This window comes from Lissotriton vulgaris, chromosome 4_1 (genome assembly GCF_964263255.1).
Source record: "Lissotriton vulgaris chromosome 4_1, aLisVul1.2, whole genome shotgun sequence".
NCBI classification, from domain to species: Eukaryota; Metazoa; Chordata; class Amphibia; order Caudata; family Salamandridae; genus Lissotriton; species Lissotriton vulgaris.
In genome coordinates, this window is record NC_141691.1 from 1972531407 (window position 1) to 1972544602 (window position 13196).

Here is a 13196-nt window from a genome sequence, read left to right on the forward strand (position 1 = left end):
CGCCTGATGGTACTCGTGGCCCGTGTGTTCGAGTCTGGCCGCTGCTGTCCGGCTGCTGACGGTCCTGGGGTGTTGCCTGGCCTGCCTTCTGGAGTGTGTCTTGTCAGATGTTCCTGGCCTTTGGCCTTGCCTCCGGCCCGCCCCGGGTCTTGCTGTTCTCCGGTGGTGGGCGTTCCGGGGGTCTTCTCCCTCTGGTTCTCTTCTTCGGGGGTGCCCCCTGCTCTGGGCGGCTCTATGGGCGTTTGCTCTTTCTGTTTGTGGGCTGCTTCGGGTTGGCATGGGTTCCGGTCACCTCTGTGGTGGCTGTTTCCTTTTCGCTGGCTCTGATTTTGCTTGCTCCTGGGATTCCTTGTGTTGTTGGGGTTTTTCTGCCTGCTGTCTTGCCCCTTGCCCTCTGCCGATCTTTTTCGGTGTGGCTTCTATCTTCTTCGGCGTCGGCTTGTTGGGGGTGCGGTCTGTTCCCCCTCTGCTTCGGGCTGCCTGCCCCGCCTGCTGGTGGCTCAGTGTTTCTGCTCCTTGGACTGCTGCAGGGGTTGGGGGGGGGGGGTCCTGTGGGCTCCCCTGGTTCCGATTGGACGTGCCATGATGTTCTCCGTCAGTGGCTTGCCTCCGCTGTGATCTGGCTCTTGTGGCCTCTGTTCCGCTTGGGTGTCCTGGTTTTTCCCTTTCAGGCTTCTGTGTGGATGGTGGGCCTTTGGGGCTCCTGGTTCCTAGCCCTGTTCCTCCCGTCCCCTGGGCTGCGCATGGTTCCCCTTGATGATTGCCAGTGTCGTGCCGGGGAATCTTTGGGGTGCCCTGTTCCTCCCATCCTGTGCTTGTTCTCGTCTGTTCCTGGCCGGGTGCATGGTTGGGTGCCTGCCTGGGTCTTTCGTGATGCTGTGACCTTCCCTTTGCTCCGGCCTGTGGCTTCTGGTGTTGTCCCGGGGCCGTTTCTCTGTGCTTGGCCGGGCTGCTTGTGCACTGGCTCCCCCTGTGCTTGCCTTTGGCTTGCTTTTGGGGTTTCCTGTCCGCCCCTCCTGTTTTTGCCGTGGTGCCTGCCTGTTTTGTTCCTGGCTGGGGCCTCCTGGCTGCTGCCGTTTCCTGTCGTGCCTCCTGTTCTCCGGGTTGGTGTGCTGTCCCCGTGCTCCGCTGTCTGATCAGTGGTTGTGTTTGGTCAGGCCGGATTGGTGCCTGCCTGGCCTTCTGGGGCTGCTGGGTGCTGCTGACTCGCTGAGTTGTTCTGGTCTCGCCTGGTTCCCTTGGGGGGTGCCTGTCTGATATTTCAGCTGGAGCATGGCGCTCCTGTTTTTTGGGCTCCCTTTTTGGGCTCTGCTTCCTTGCTGGTCTCTCTTTGTGTCCTGGCGGGGTGTTCTGCTGTTGGGGCCACTTCCTGGTGGTTCCTTGTGGGCCTCCTCCGGCTGTTGGTTCTCTTCCCGGGCTTGTTTTCCCTGGGGTTGTGGGCCTGTGTGGGGTTCTGTGGATCTGGCTCTGTGGCCTTCTTGCTGGTTCTGTGTGGCCTCTGGCTCTGCCTCCTGCTTTCCGGCTGTGCTGTCCTTCGGCCTGCTGTGGAGGTTTGTTGCCGGTCGTCTCCTGGTCCTTTCTTGGTTCTGGGGTCCTGGCTCGCTTCTTCCTCCCTTGCTTCCCCCCGGGTTCTGGTCCCGGTGTGGGTCTGTTTGGGTGCCCCGCCCTCCTCCCTCTCTGGTTGGGGTGCGGTTCTGTGGTTTTCTGGCCTGTGCCAGTCCTTCCTCCTGGCTGCTGGTTGTCTTTTGGTTTCCTGCTGGTTGGTCCTCTGCTTTTCTCCTTCTGCTTCCGCTTTGAACTTCTGTGCGGTGTGGTGGTTTTGTGCTGGGGGTTTCCTTTTCCACCTGCCCTTTGTTTTCGTTTGGGCACTATGTGGGCTCCTTCTGGGGTTTGCTTGGGCCTGTCGTTCCGCCTATGTGGTCGGGTTACTTGCTCTGGTTCTGCCTTCCTGGTTCTGTTGGCGTTGTTTTCTGGGTTTCTTTTTCCACTGCTCCTGCCCTTGCTGCTTGTCTGGCCTGGGTGTGTGGTTCCTGGGAGGTCCTGTGCCGTGTGGGCGTCTTGTTTTGTGCTGCCCTCTCGGCTCGTTGGGCGGCTGCTGGGGTTTCCCGGTTGCTCTGTGCTCCCCTTCTGCCTTGTGTTCCCTCCATTTGGGGTTTGGGTTTTTCTGGGGTTGTGGTCGTTGTCTCTATGACTTTCCTGGTTTCTTGGTTTTGTTCCGGTCTTGAGGGCCTCTCTTTGCTTGGTGGGCTTTCGGCTGGGTTCTGGGGTTTTGGGGTTCTTCCTCCTTCCCTGTCCTTCGGGTCTGGTTCTCGGTCCTGCCCGGCTTCTGGGTTCTTGTTGCTTCCTGGGCCTACTCGGCCGGGTTTCCGCCTCCTGTGTATTGGGGTCGTGTCCTTGGTTTTGGGAGGTTGGCTGGTTTTCTGGCCTGTGCTTTCTCCTTCCTTTTTGGTTGGGGTGCTTGTTCCTGCGCTCTGTTGACCGTTCTTTTCTTTGGCTTCCTTCCGTGTTGTCTAGGTTTTCCTTGTGGATCTGCCGGGTCCTGTGGGCCTTTCTGCTGGTTCCGGGCTTGACGGCCTTCTCCGGTGGTTTGTTTTGGCGGGTCCTTTGTGTCCTGGTCCCGGTCCCAGTTTCCGGTTTCTCGGGTTGGCGGCCTCCTTTTTGGAGCCCTGGCCTTTTTTCTTGGTCTCCGGTCCTTCCCTGCTGTCCTGTGCTGGGTTGCGGTCTGGTTGTTTCTCTGTGGTCTTCCTTTCCTCCTTCTCGGTGCGCCCTTGGGTTGCTGCGTTGTTGTGGTTTCCTGGGTGTGCTTGTGCATGCAGAAGGCCGGATTTCTGCTTTGGTATTTCTCCACTTTGTAAATGAATGGGACGAGGACATAAGGGACCTGGGGGTAATGCTCTATTACTTACCGGTAATCTTCATTACTCCGGGTCCCGTTGTCCTCGTCCCATTCATGCGCCCCTCCCTCCCTCCCAGGCGGCCGGCCTTCCTGTCTGGTCTTGTTAGTACAGGAGGGCTGCTGGGTAAGTACTGCTTATGTACTCCCGGGGGGAGGGGCAGAATTAGTGCCCCAGCATTCCTCTTGTTTTTTTCTGTTGGGAGATGGGCATCTCCACTTTGTAAATGAATTCGACGAGGACAACGGGACCCGGAGTAATGAAGATTACCGGTAAGTAATAGAGCATTCTCTTCATTTGGGATATGCAGTGCTTACTATTCTAGTGATCACTATGTATCAGTCCAAACAACCCTTATTGATGATTGGTTGTAAGTCAACCTTATAGACCAGCTATCCTAGTAGCATGGACAAGAGCAGTCTTTAGGCTAAACTCTAGAGGGCGTGTTAAGCCAGCTGTTATACCATCACATATACCCCTTGAACACCAAGTGAAAGGACACCACACAAGTTGTTATGAAAATAAAAGGATATTTATTTATAACACAACAGCCCTGGACTCTTTATGAGGACAGAGTGCTAAGCACAATACAAAGCTCTTAAAGAAATACTGAAAGTCGCACAATTTACACAAATGCCCGAGGGGCACGAAAAACCATATACTACAAAAGTGGAATGCGAAATTACTAGCAGGTAAGTACTACTCTCAGAGACTTTAGAAACGCTAGGCCTACAATGCTGAACCCTTAGATTAGAAGCAGGAGGCCTAGGGACGTCGTGTGCAGAGTGGGAACTCTCACACGTAATGCGGGACAAAGTCTATGGATACTAGTAAATGTAAAAGTTAGTGTTCTCGGGCGAACCCGACTAGGTAGGTCAAAAACGAAAGTGGATCTAGACACTTAGAGAGTTGGACTACGCTGGAGCACCGTGGTACTTGGTTTACCTAGCCCAGGGGCTGCGGCTGCATAGGGTTTAAGTGTCGTCGGGTTTCTTCGTTGACGAACCAGGAGCCTGAAGTGGAAGTTGCTGGCAGGCGACCAGTGAAGATGTTCCGGGCCGATCCAAGGACTGGATCAGCTGAAGAGAGTACCTGTAAGCAGAGGGGACCAAGTTCTGAATCACTAGCCAGTGATTAGATGGGCACCAGGATGGCACCGGATGAAGTCACCTCGACCAGGTGAGTGGGCGACGCTGGGCTCTGCAGTCTCTCGGACCAGGAGGCATTGTCGGCGACCAGGATGGAGGTGCGAGCTGTCCCACGAAGGTATCTGCTGTCGGCGATGCTAGACCAAGGATTGGGGCAACAACTCTTGGCAAATGCAAGCCCACGCGGTGGACTCAAAATGGCGTCTGGAGTGGACCAGGAGGGTCCGGGGTGCTCCTCTGTTGGAGGGGAGCAAGGGCCAGTCTGGAGCAACCAGACCAGTGATGGAAGTGTTGTAGTTCATCGTCGAGAGGGCTACCAGCCAGCAGCCAAGTGGCCGGACAACGCGGTGAGCAGCAAAGAGCAGAAGGGCCTCACGCAGATCTCGTGGATGCTGGGGGGCTGGACTTCGGTGCTGGAGCTGCTCAGGGTTAGGGCTTCTCAAACCCCAAAGCACTCACTCGAGGATCCCTCGGCGGTCGTGCTGGATAAGCGTAGTGCAGTTCTGAAGATGGCCGGTTCCTCGAGGTCTCGTCACACCCACGAATCTCAGCTGGGCTGATGATGCAGGTAGAGGTCAGAGGTGCCAGGGAAGCCGGGTCTCGTTGTGCTGGTCGGTCTGGTTCCGGAGGAAGGACGTGCAGCAAACCGCAGGTTACTTAGTTGGTGCCCGCTGATGCAGGGTGACTACTCCTTAGTCACAAGGGAGAAATCTTGAGAAGAAGTCTTGAGTTCCTTTCGTAGAAAGTAGTTTCAGGATTCAAAGATGATCTAATTTGGAAGGGTCCCCACTCCCACCTTTATTCTAAAGAAAGGGGCTGGTACGCGACTAGGTCCTGCCCTTGGGTGGGACCAGGAAGGGGGGTGGTTACACCCCTCTCCCATGCCGGACTTTCCCCAGCTCAGGGGCTGGTGTGCCCCTGGAACTGGTTCAAGCCGGCCTATGCATGGTGATCACTGGGGTGCCACTTGCAGTCACCTTCCTATTCAGCCCTGCCTACCCAGGATACACAAAACCCTGTCTGGGATGGTGCTAGCACCGCCCCTGACAGGAAACCCTTTGTCCAAGCTCTCCTCGCTGGAAGGACTCCCAGCAGCAGGAGGTCAGACTTGTGTCTGTGGTGGCAGCATCCATTTTGTGATGCTGAGGCTCGAGTTAACTTTAACCGGGGTTCCCAGTTACATACATGTCGCGTCCCTCTAGAAGGGTTGAATGCTAACCCCGTCGCCAGAATTGGCCAGGGGTTAGTATTCCAATTCGTATGACACCTTACTCGACATGTTTTGATAAAGTGATACCAGAGTTGGCATATAACCGCGAGGATTATAATGCACTTAAGAGTATATGGTATGCGTTATCATGGAACAGCTATTAGGACTTGGTTCCGCAAGCTGCAAATGGGCTCAGCTCATGCCAGAGCACCATCTCACATGATTCCAAGCACTCTGCCTTCAGGATTGTTAAGGCCTGCCATAGGAGTGACTGATAGGAATCTATGTGTCCATTTTAGGGTTAGATATAGGTATACTATATCTAAAGCAAAGGGTGATTACACCACCTTGCCCCAGCTGTCGTGCAGCCAGTTGTGTCAGATTTAGATGGCCAGCCAGGGGTGGCATAATACATGCTGCTGCCCCTGGTAGGCTCTGGGTACACCTATGCCCTGAGTTACAGGGTCTGATAAGGTGGCCCAGTACCAATTAGATATGTACCTAAGGTACATGGAATCCATTTTACAGAGAGAGCAGTAGGCCTGGGGCCCCGAATAGCAGGGTCCCAGGTCAACTAAGTCGGAAAACCAGCAAAACACCAGGCAAAAAGTTGGGGGCAACCATAGTCAGGTATCCACCCTCCTACAACCAGAACCTGAGTTTTTTTCTGGAACTTTCTGATAAGTATCTCTTCTTCATCTCCACATTCAGCAGACTTATGATCAGCCTCTTTTTTTACATCAAAAGGCTCTGCAAGATCATCCATACAGTGCCTTTATTATTTCAGAACCTAGAAGGTCAGACTGTTGCTTTTTCTGGATGACTGGGCACTCCCCCCATCATTTGGACCTTTCTCTCTTACTGACATCCAGGCAACAGTCTGATCACAATGTGTCTGAGCCCTTTATTTTGGCCCTGCATCATTGCAACCCCAGCTCCTCCCAGATGTTCAACCTCCAATGGCTGGTGACTGCAGAAAACACTGTTTTGAAGAGCCTCTGCGCCATGAAAGGCAATTGGCAAGGTTTTCAGTTTGCTCATGTTTGCTATTTACATGCTTTTAGCATGCGTCTGTCTGCCATTTTTCTGCAATACATGTAACACGAAGGGCCTGATTACGAGTCTGGCGGTCCGAGGAGTGCCATACTCATGCTGGCGCAGTAGTGACGGCCCAGCAACCGACGCACAGGCGGTCCCACCATCCCATTATGAGTTGGGTGATCAGACCGGCATTGCACTGCCGCAATCGCCAGGGAACCAAGATCCCTGGCGATGGTGCAGCGGTCTTGAGGCTGCAATATGCTTCCAAGCATATTCCGAATTTGCTCTCCGCTATGGTTTTCATGGCGGTTCCTCCTCCATGAAAACCATGGCAGAAAGCCTCTGGGCCATGTGGTGCATGCAGAGGGGGGCCCTGCGTGCATGCACCCCAGTACCTGCATGGCATAGACCTCAGCAGTCCATGCTGTGCAGGTACTGTCTTTGATGTTCCCCATTGATGAACCTAAGGGAACGGCAAAGAACCGCCCACCAGTGACTGAAAAAGACATAATCTGCCAAGCGTGGCGATCCCACTCCTGCACCGCTAAACGTGTAATCAGGCCATTAGGGACCTTTTTCTGGGATTAGAACAAGAGACTATGTCAGTTTAATCAGAAACTTCACTGAAATGAAGCCGTTTGGGTAATACAATGGTCTCAAAAGAGACTTAGAACAGTTGCAATTCTCATGATAATGTAAGGCACAGAGCAGTTCACATCTACACGTAGCACTACACGACATGCGTAGTGCAATGTTCGTGATGATTTCACAGTGCCGGATGCTTTTCCACACTGTGCAATCATTGAAAACGGCACCTTGCACAGTGCGAGCTGTCTTTTACTGTAGCTAGAGTAGATTTTTACTTGAGCGGCAGCTTTCTCAACGCGGACTGGTAGTTTTTCATCGTGAGTGGTCGCGAGCATACGCGACCACTCGCAATGAGAAACCTGACCTACCCACGTTGAGAATCTCGCCAGGAGGTTTATTTTCCTTGCTTGCGATCGGCAACTTGATGTTGCTGATCGCGAACGAGGAAAAAGTCTCGCCGGTATGTCATTTTGCTTGCTCGCGGTCGTCAACTTGACGCTGAGGACTGCGAGCAAGCAAAAAATTACCGCTGCACTATGTTACGCTGCGCGTGTTTGCACTGTGCTACGTGCAATTTGCGTAGTGCGAAGTAGCGCAAACTACACAAGCGTAGCCTAATGCTTTGCCCAGGGTTAATGTGCAGCCCCTGCTCTTTGAGGATTTCATGGGAACAGAATATGATGCTAATCTCTTTGTCATACGCTTTGAGACAGTACTTCATAGGCGTGGGTGTCAAAGATGAGTAGCAGCTCACAAACCCATTCAATTAATAGAGGTGGAAATATCACCTCTGCAAAAGCAGAAGAGAAGCTATTTACACCAGGGAAAGATTAGGGGTGGGTGGAACTCGCAGAGTTTTACTCTGCAGAATTCTGTGGAGTTACATAAAAACTGTGCGAGCAGCAGAATTTTGGCACATCGTACTGCTCGCACAGAGCTTTAGCACCGCGAGCATGTTCCACACAGCAAAAGCTGCACAAAATGCAACTTGTGCTGTGCCAAAGGGTGCTGCTTTTTTCTGCAACTCTAGTACATTTTCTACTCGAGCAGCAGCTTACTCATTGTAAATGGTAGCCAAACTGCCAAGACTGCCAGCAGATGGATTTAATGGTGCTTTGCAGAGAACAATAGCATGGATTCTATGACCAGGAAGACAGGGGTAATGTGAACTAAGACCACCTAACTATTAGCTGCCCAGGTAAAGGCGCACTTAGCAGAAAAAAATACAGCGTTCTTACTAGCTCTTTCAATTTGGAGAAGCCAAATTGGGTTGGCATGGTCTCCTATTCATTCACAGCGCCCCTCTAGACTTACGACACCAGTCACATCATAGCAAAAATGCAGTTCTTGGTTGTGACAGAAGGAAGAGGTCTTATCTAATGGTTTATGGACAGCTAGAAGCCATTCTGAAGGAAGGAGGAGTTAGCCCTTTGCTCCCGGGCTTCTGCTAATTTTTCCAGTAAAGCTAAGAGGACGTAGTGCAAAGGAGGTAGGTTTTAGGCAAGAAAGTAGACAGGATTGGGTGGTGAAATATTTAATCAAGTACATATGCCCTGGGTAAGACTGCCACCTCAACAACACCACATCAGAATATTTCTGGACCTAGGAAGACTACATCTGAAGAAGACTCAAGGACTCCCTACTCCTGCTAGTACTGAGAGGCTAAAACTGCTCTCCAAGAATCACATTTGTTTTTGACAAAATTATTTATACCCACTGTTCTTACATAGCAGTCATCAAGTATAAGTGCCAACACTGTAGGACATCTATTTCATGTGTCTTATGGTACCTGTCAATAACCAGCAGAGAGTAGATTGTTTCTGAGGGTGTTTAACAATCTGCTTTCATGTTTCTCTGGTAAAGTACCTCCCTGTGCTCATGGCTCATCAGCCAACAACAGGTACCTCTGCTAGGAGCCTGCAAATGTTTCAGGTAATGAGAGTACACTGAAGGCATATTAGGAAGAATTTCTGTTACCAATACTATGAAAGTTCTCATGTTTTAGGGCCAAAGATATTCACATGTCTGGAGACAAAAAGAGCAAGCAGTTATTAGTTAGTTTCTTATTGCAGTTTCCCAGAGAAAAGTTTGATGACGATGATGATGATTGTATTGCATTTATGAAGCGCAACTACCCCAAAAGGGTAATTGAAACCCTGCAGTCCACAGAAATAACCATGTTTTCAAGACTTTACAAAAAAACCTCTAGTGATCAGCTGCTGTCCATATGTGAGGGGGAGGTGATTCCAAAATTGAGGAGAAAGAGAGCTGACTTCTGAGATCAAAGTTGATTTGAGGGCTTGCAAGAGATGGAGTGCCTGCAAATGTTAAAGATCAGCTTAATGGATAAGTTTGGAGTGTTGCTAAAAACATCTTGGGGGCTTGTTTGTAAAAATCGCGATGTGCCATGCAAGCAGTCTTAAAAAAGCACTTTCTGTCTTTACTGATAGCCAGTGCAGTGCATTTAAAGCTGGGGAAACTCAATCAAAATAATTGATTCTAATTAAGTCCAATTTTGAACTCTATGCAGTCTAGCTGCAGTCCAAGACTCTCCCTTGCATGCCTAATGTGAATAATCTATGCATCAATATGGAATGTGAGACTGTAAAGAACGCAGCACTGAGATCCAACAATACCACCTCTGCACTATAACCCTTGTCCTGGAGCATTCTAAAATCTCTGAGTATTGTTAACAGTGCAGTGTCTAAAGTCTCTAAAGGACGATAAAGAATGGACATTAATTTTTAGTCTTTCATATTGTCAGGACAGACCACAAACCTCTCACTAAGGTACTTGAATGCAAAAGCTAACATTATCATTAACACCTCAGAGGTCGGTCAAGTCAGTGTTAAACCGGGGACTAGAAAAGGCTGTCCACTGTCTCCTGTGTTATTCGCCTTTTGTATCGAACCTTTTGCGATCGTTATTCAGAATAGCTTGGATATCTGCCCTCCTTTACCAAAAATGGGAAAATTGAAAGTATAAGCCGATGATATCATGTTCATAATAAAGCCTGAGAAGGAGGTGCAAGCAAAAGCTTTTGAGATATTTGAAAAATTCTAGTCGCTTGTCGGTTATAAAATCAATAAAAAAAAAAACAGAAATAATACAGTGTAACTGTGAGCCTACGGATTTACATCCCGATATTCTCCCTTGTTTAAATACAAAACCGAAAAGATATCTGGGTGTTTATTTCACGGCCTGAATTTCTGAATTATATGACTTAAATTTTGCCCCACTTATACGAAAAGTGCGGGACTTATTTGGTCGATGGAATTCTCTTCCATTAACCATACTGGGCAGGGTCACATTGATGAAAATGTTTGTCCTTCCGTTATTTACTTTCTTATTCTCAGCGATTCCCTGTGTCTTAACGGCATCTTTCTTTGCTAAATTAGAGTCTATCGTTACATCCTTTCTCTGGAACAAGAAGGCCTCTCGAATTGCAGTCAGTACTTTATATGAGGAGGTGGAAAAGGGTGGATTAGCTCTCCCTAATTTCAGGGATTATTACTTTGCATATTTTGCACAATATATGTTGAGGTTTAAGCCAGAATTACAGCCAGAATTACAGATGGATTTATTTATTAATATTTTATGAATTTAATTTGTAAAGAGAATCAGATTTACTGCCCACTAACAATTGTAAAATCTCCTAAATCAGCACGTTATAAGAGTATGCAGTGGTTTTTCTATAAAAGTCAGGCTTTTTATAGAAGATATTTAATTCCTGTAAACAATTCTTCAACTCTGCTATCCGGCCTCACTTCACTATCTGGGATCAGAGATTTGTCGGCTATTGCACAAAAATGGGCTAAGGCTGGCTTTGGGAAAGTCCCTGACTTCCTAAGGAATGATAGATTGCCTAATATCGTTGAAATGTCTCATTTAATTCGAAATGGTTTCCTTGGCTACTATAACATCTTTAGTACATTTTTGAGTAAACTTGATGTGGTTCAGATAATCGAACAGAAATGTTTAATAAATGAATTACTAGAAGAGCCCAAAGTTAAGAAACCCGGAGAATGGAAAAAGCATTTAGCCTCTATCAAGGGGATGCAGCTTGGGGAGAAAGCAATAACTAAATAGGAAAAACATGAAGAGATGGAAATCATTGCGAGTATGGGCGTGGGTGTCAAAGATGAGTAGCAGCTCACAAACCCATTCAATTAATAGAGGTGGAAATATCACCTCTGCAAAAGCAGAAGAGAAGCTATTTACACCAGGGAAAGATTAGGGGTGGGTGGAACTCGCGGAGTTTTACTCTGCAGAATTCTGTGGAGTTACATAAAAACTGTGCGAGCAGCAGAATTTTGGCACATCGTACTGCTCGCACAGAGCTTTAGCACCGCGAGCATGTTCCACACAGCAAAAGCTGCACAAAATGCAACTTGTGCTGTGCCAAAGGGTGCTGCTTTTTTCTGCAACTCTAGTACATTTTCTACTCGAGCAGCAGCTTACTCATTGTAAATGGTAGCCAAACTGCCAAGACTGCCAGCAGATGGATTTAATGGTGCTTTGCAGAGATCAATAGCATGGATTCTATGACCAGGAAGACAGGGGTAATGTGAACTAAGACCACCTAACTATTAGCTACCCAGGTAAAGGCGCACTTAGCAGAAAAAAATACAGTGTTCTTACTAGCTCTTTCAATTTGGAGAAGCCAAATTGGGTTGGCATGGTCTCCTATTCATTCAAAGCGCCCCTCTAGACTTACGACACCAGTCACATCATAGCAAAAATGCAGTTCTTGGTTGTGACAGAAGGAAGAGGTCTTATCTAATGGTTTATGGACAGCTAGAAGCCATTCTGAAGGAAGGAGGAGTTAGCCCTTTGCTCCCGGGCTTCTGCTAATTTTTCCAGTAAAGCTAAGAGGACGTAGTGCAAAGGAGGTAGGTTTTAGGCAAGAAAGTAGACAGGATTGGGTGGTGAAATATTTAATCAAGTACATATGCCCTGGGTAAGACTGCCACCTCAACAACACCACATCAGAATATTTCTGGACCTAGGAAGACTACATCTGAAGAAGACTCAAGGACTCCCTACTCCTGCTAGTACTGAGAGGCTAAAACTGCTCTCCAAGAATCACATTTGTTTTTGACAAAATTATTTATAACCACTGTTCTTACATAGCAGTCATCAAGTATAAGTGCCAACACTGTAGGACATCTATTTCATGTGTCTTATGGTGCCTGTCAATAACCAGCAGAGAGTAGATTGTTTCTGAGGGTGTTTAACAATCTGCTTTCATGTTTCTCTGGTAAAGTACCTCCCTGTGCTCATGGCTCATCAGCCAACAACAGCTACCTCTGCTAGGAGCCTGCAAATGTTTCAGGTAATGAGAGTACACTGAAGGCATATTAGGAAGAATTTCTGTTATTAATACTATGAAAGTTCTCATGTTTTAGGGCCAAAGATATTCACATCTCTGGAGACACAAAGAGCAGGCAGTTATTAGTTAGTTTCTTATTGCAGTTTCCCAGAGAAAAGTTTGATGACGATGATGATGATTGTATTGCATTTATGAAGCGCAACTACCCCAACAGGGTAATTGAAACCCTGCAGTCCACAGAAATAACCATGTTTTCAAGACTTTACAAAAAAAACCTCTAGTGATCAGCTGCTGTCCATATGTGAGGGGGAGGTGATTCCAAAATTGAGGAGAAAGAGAGCTGACTTCTGAGATCAAAGTTGATTTGAGGGCTTGCAAGAGATGGAGTGCCTGCAAATGTTAAAGATCAGCTTAATGGATAAGTTTGGAGTGTTGCTAAAAAAATCTTGGGGGCTTGTTTGTAAAAATCGCGATGTGCCATGCAAGCAGTCTTAAAAAAGCACTTTCTGTCTTTACTGATAGCCAGTGCAGTGCATTTAAAGCTGGGGAAACTCAATCAAAATGCTTGATTCTAATTAAGTCCAATTTTGAACTCTATGCAGTCTAGCTGCAGTCCAAGACTCTCCCTTGCATGCCTAATGCGAATAATCTATGCATCATTATGGAATGTGAGACTGTAAAGAACGCGGCACTGAGATCCAACAATACCACCTCTGCACTATAACCCTTGTCCTGGAGCATTCTAAAATCTCTGAGTATTGTTAACAGTGCAGTGTCTAAAGTCTCTAAAGGACGATAAAGAATGGACATTAATTTTTAGTCTTTCATATTGTCAGGACAGACCACAAACCTCTCACTAAGGTACTTGAATGCAAAAGCTAACATTATCATTAACACCTCAGAGGTCGGTCAAGTCAGTGTTAAACCGGGGACTAGAAAAGGCTGTCCACTGTCTCCTGTGTTATTCGCCTTTTGTATCGAAC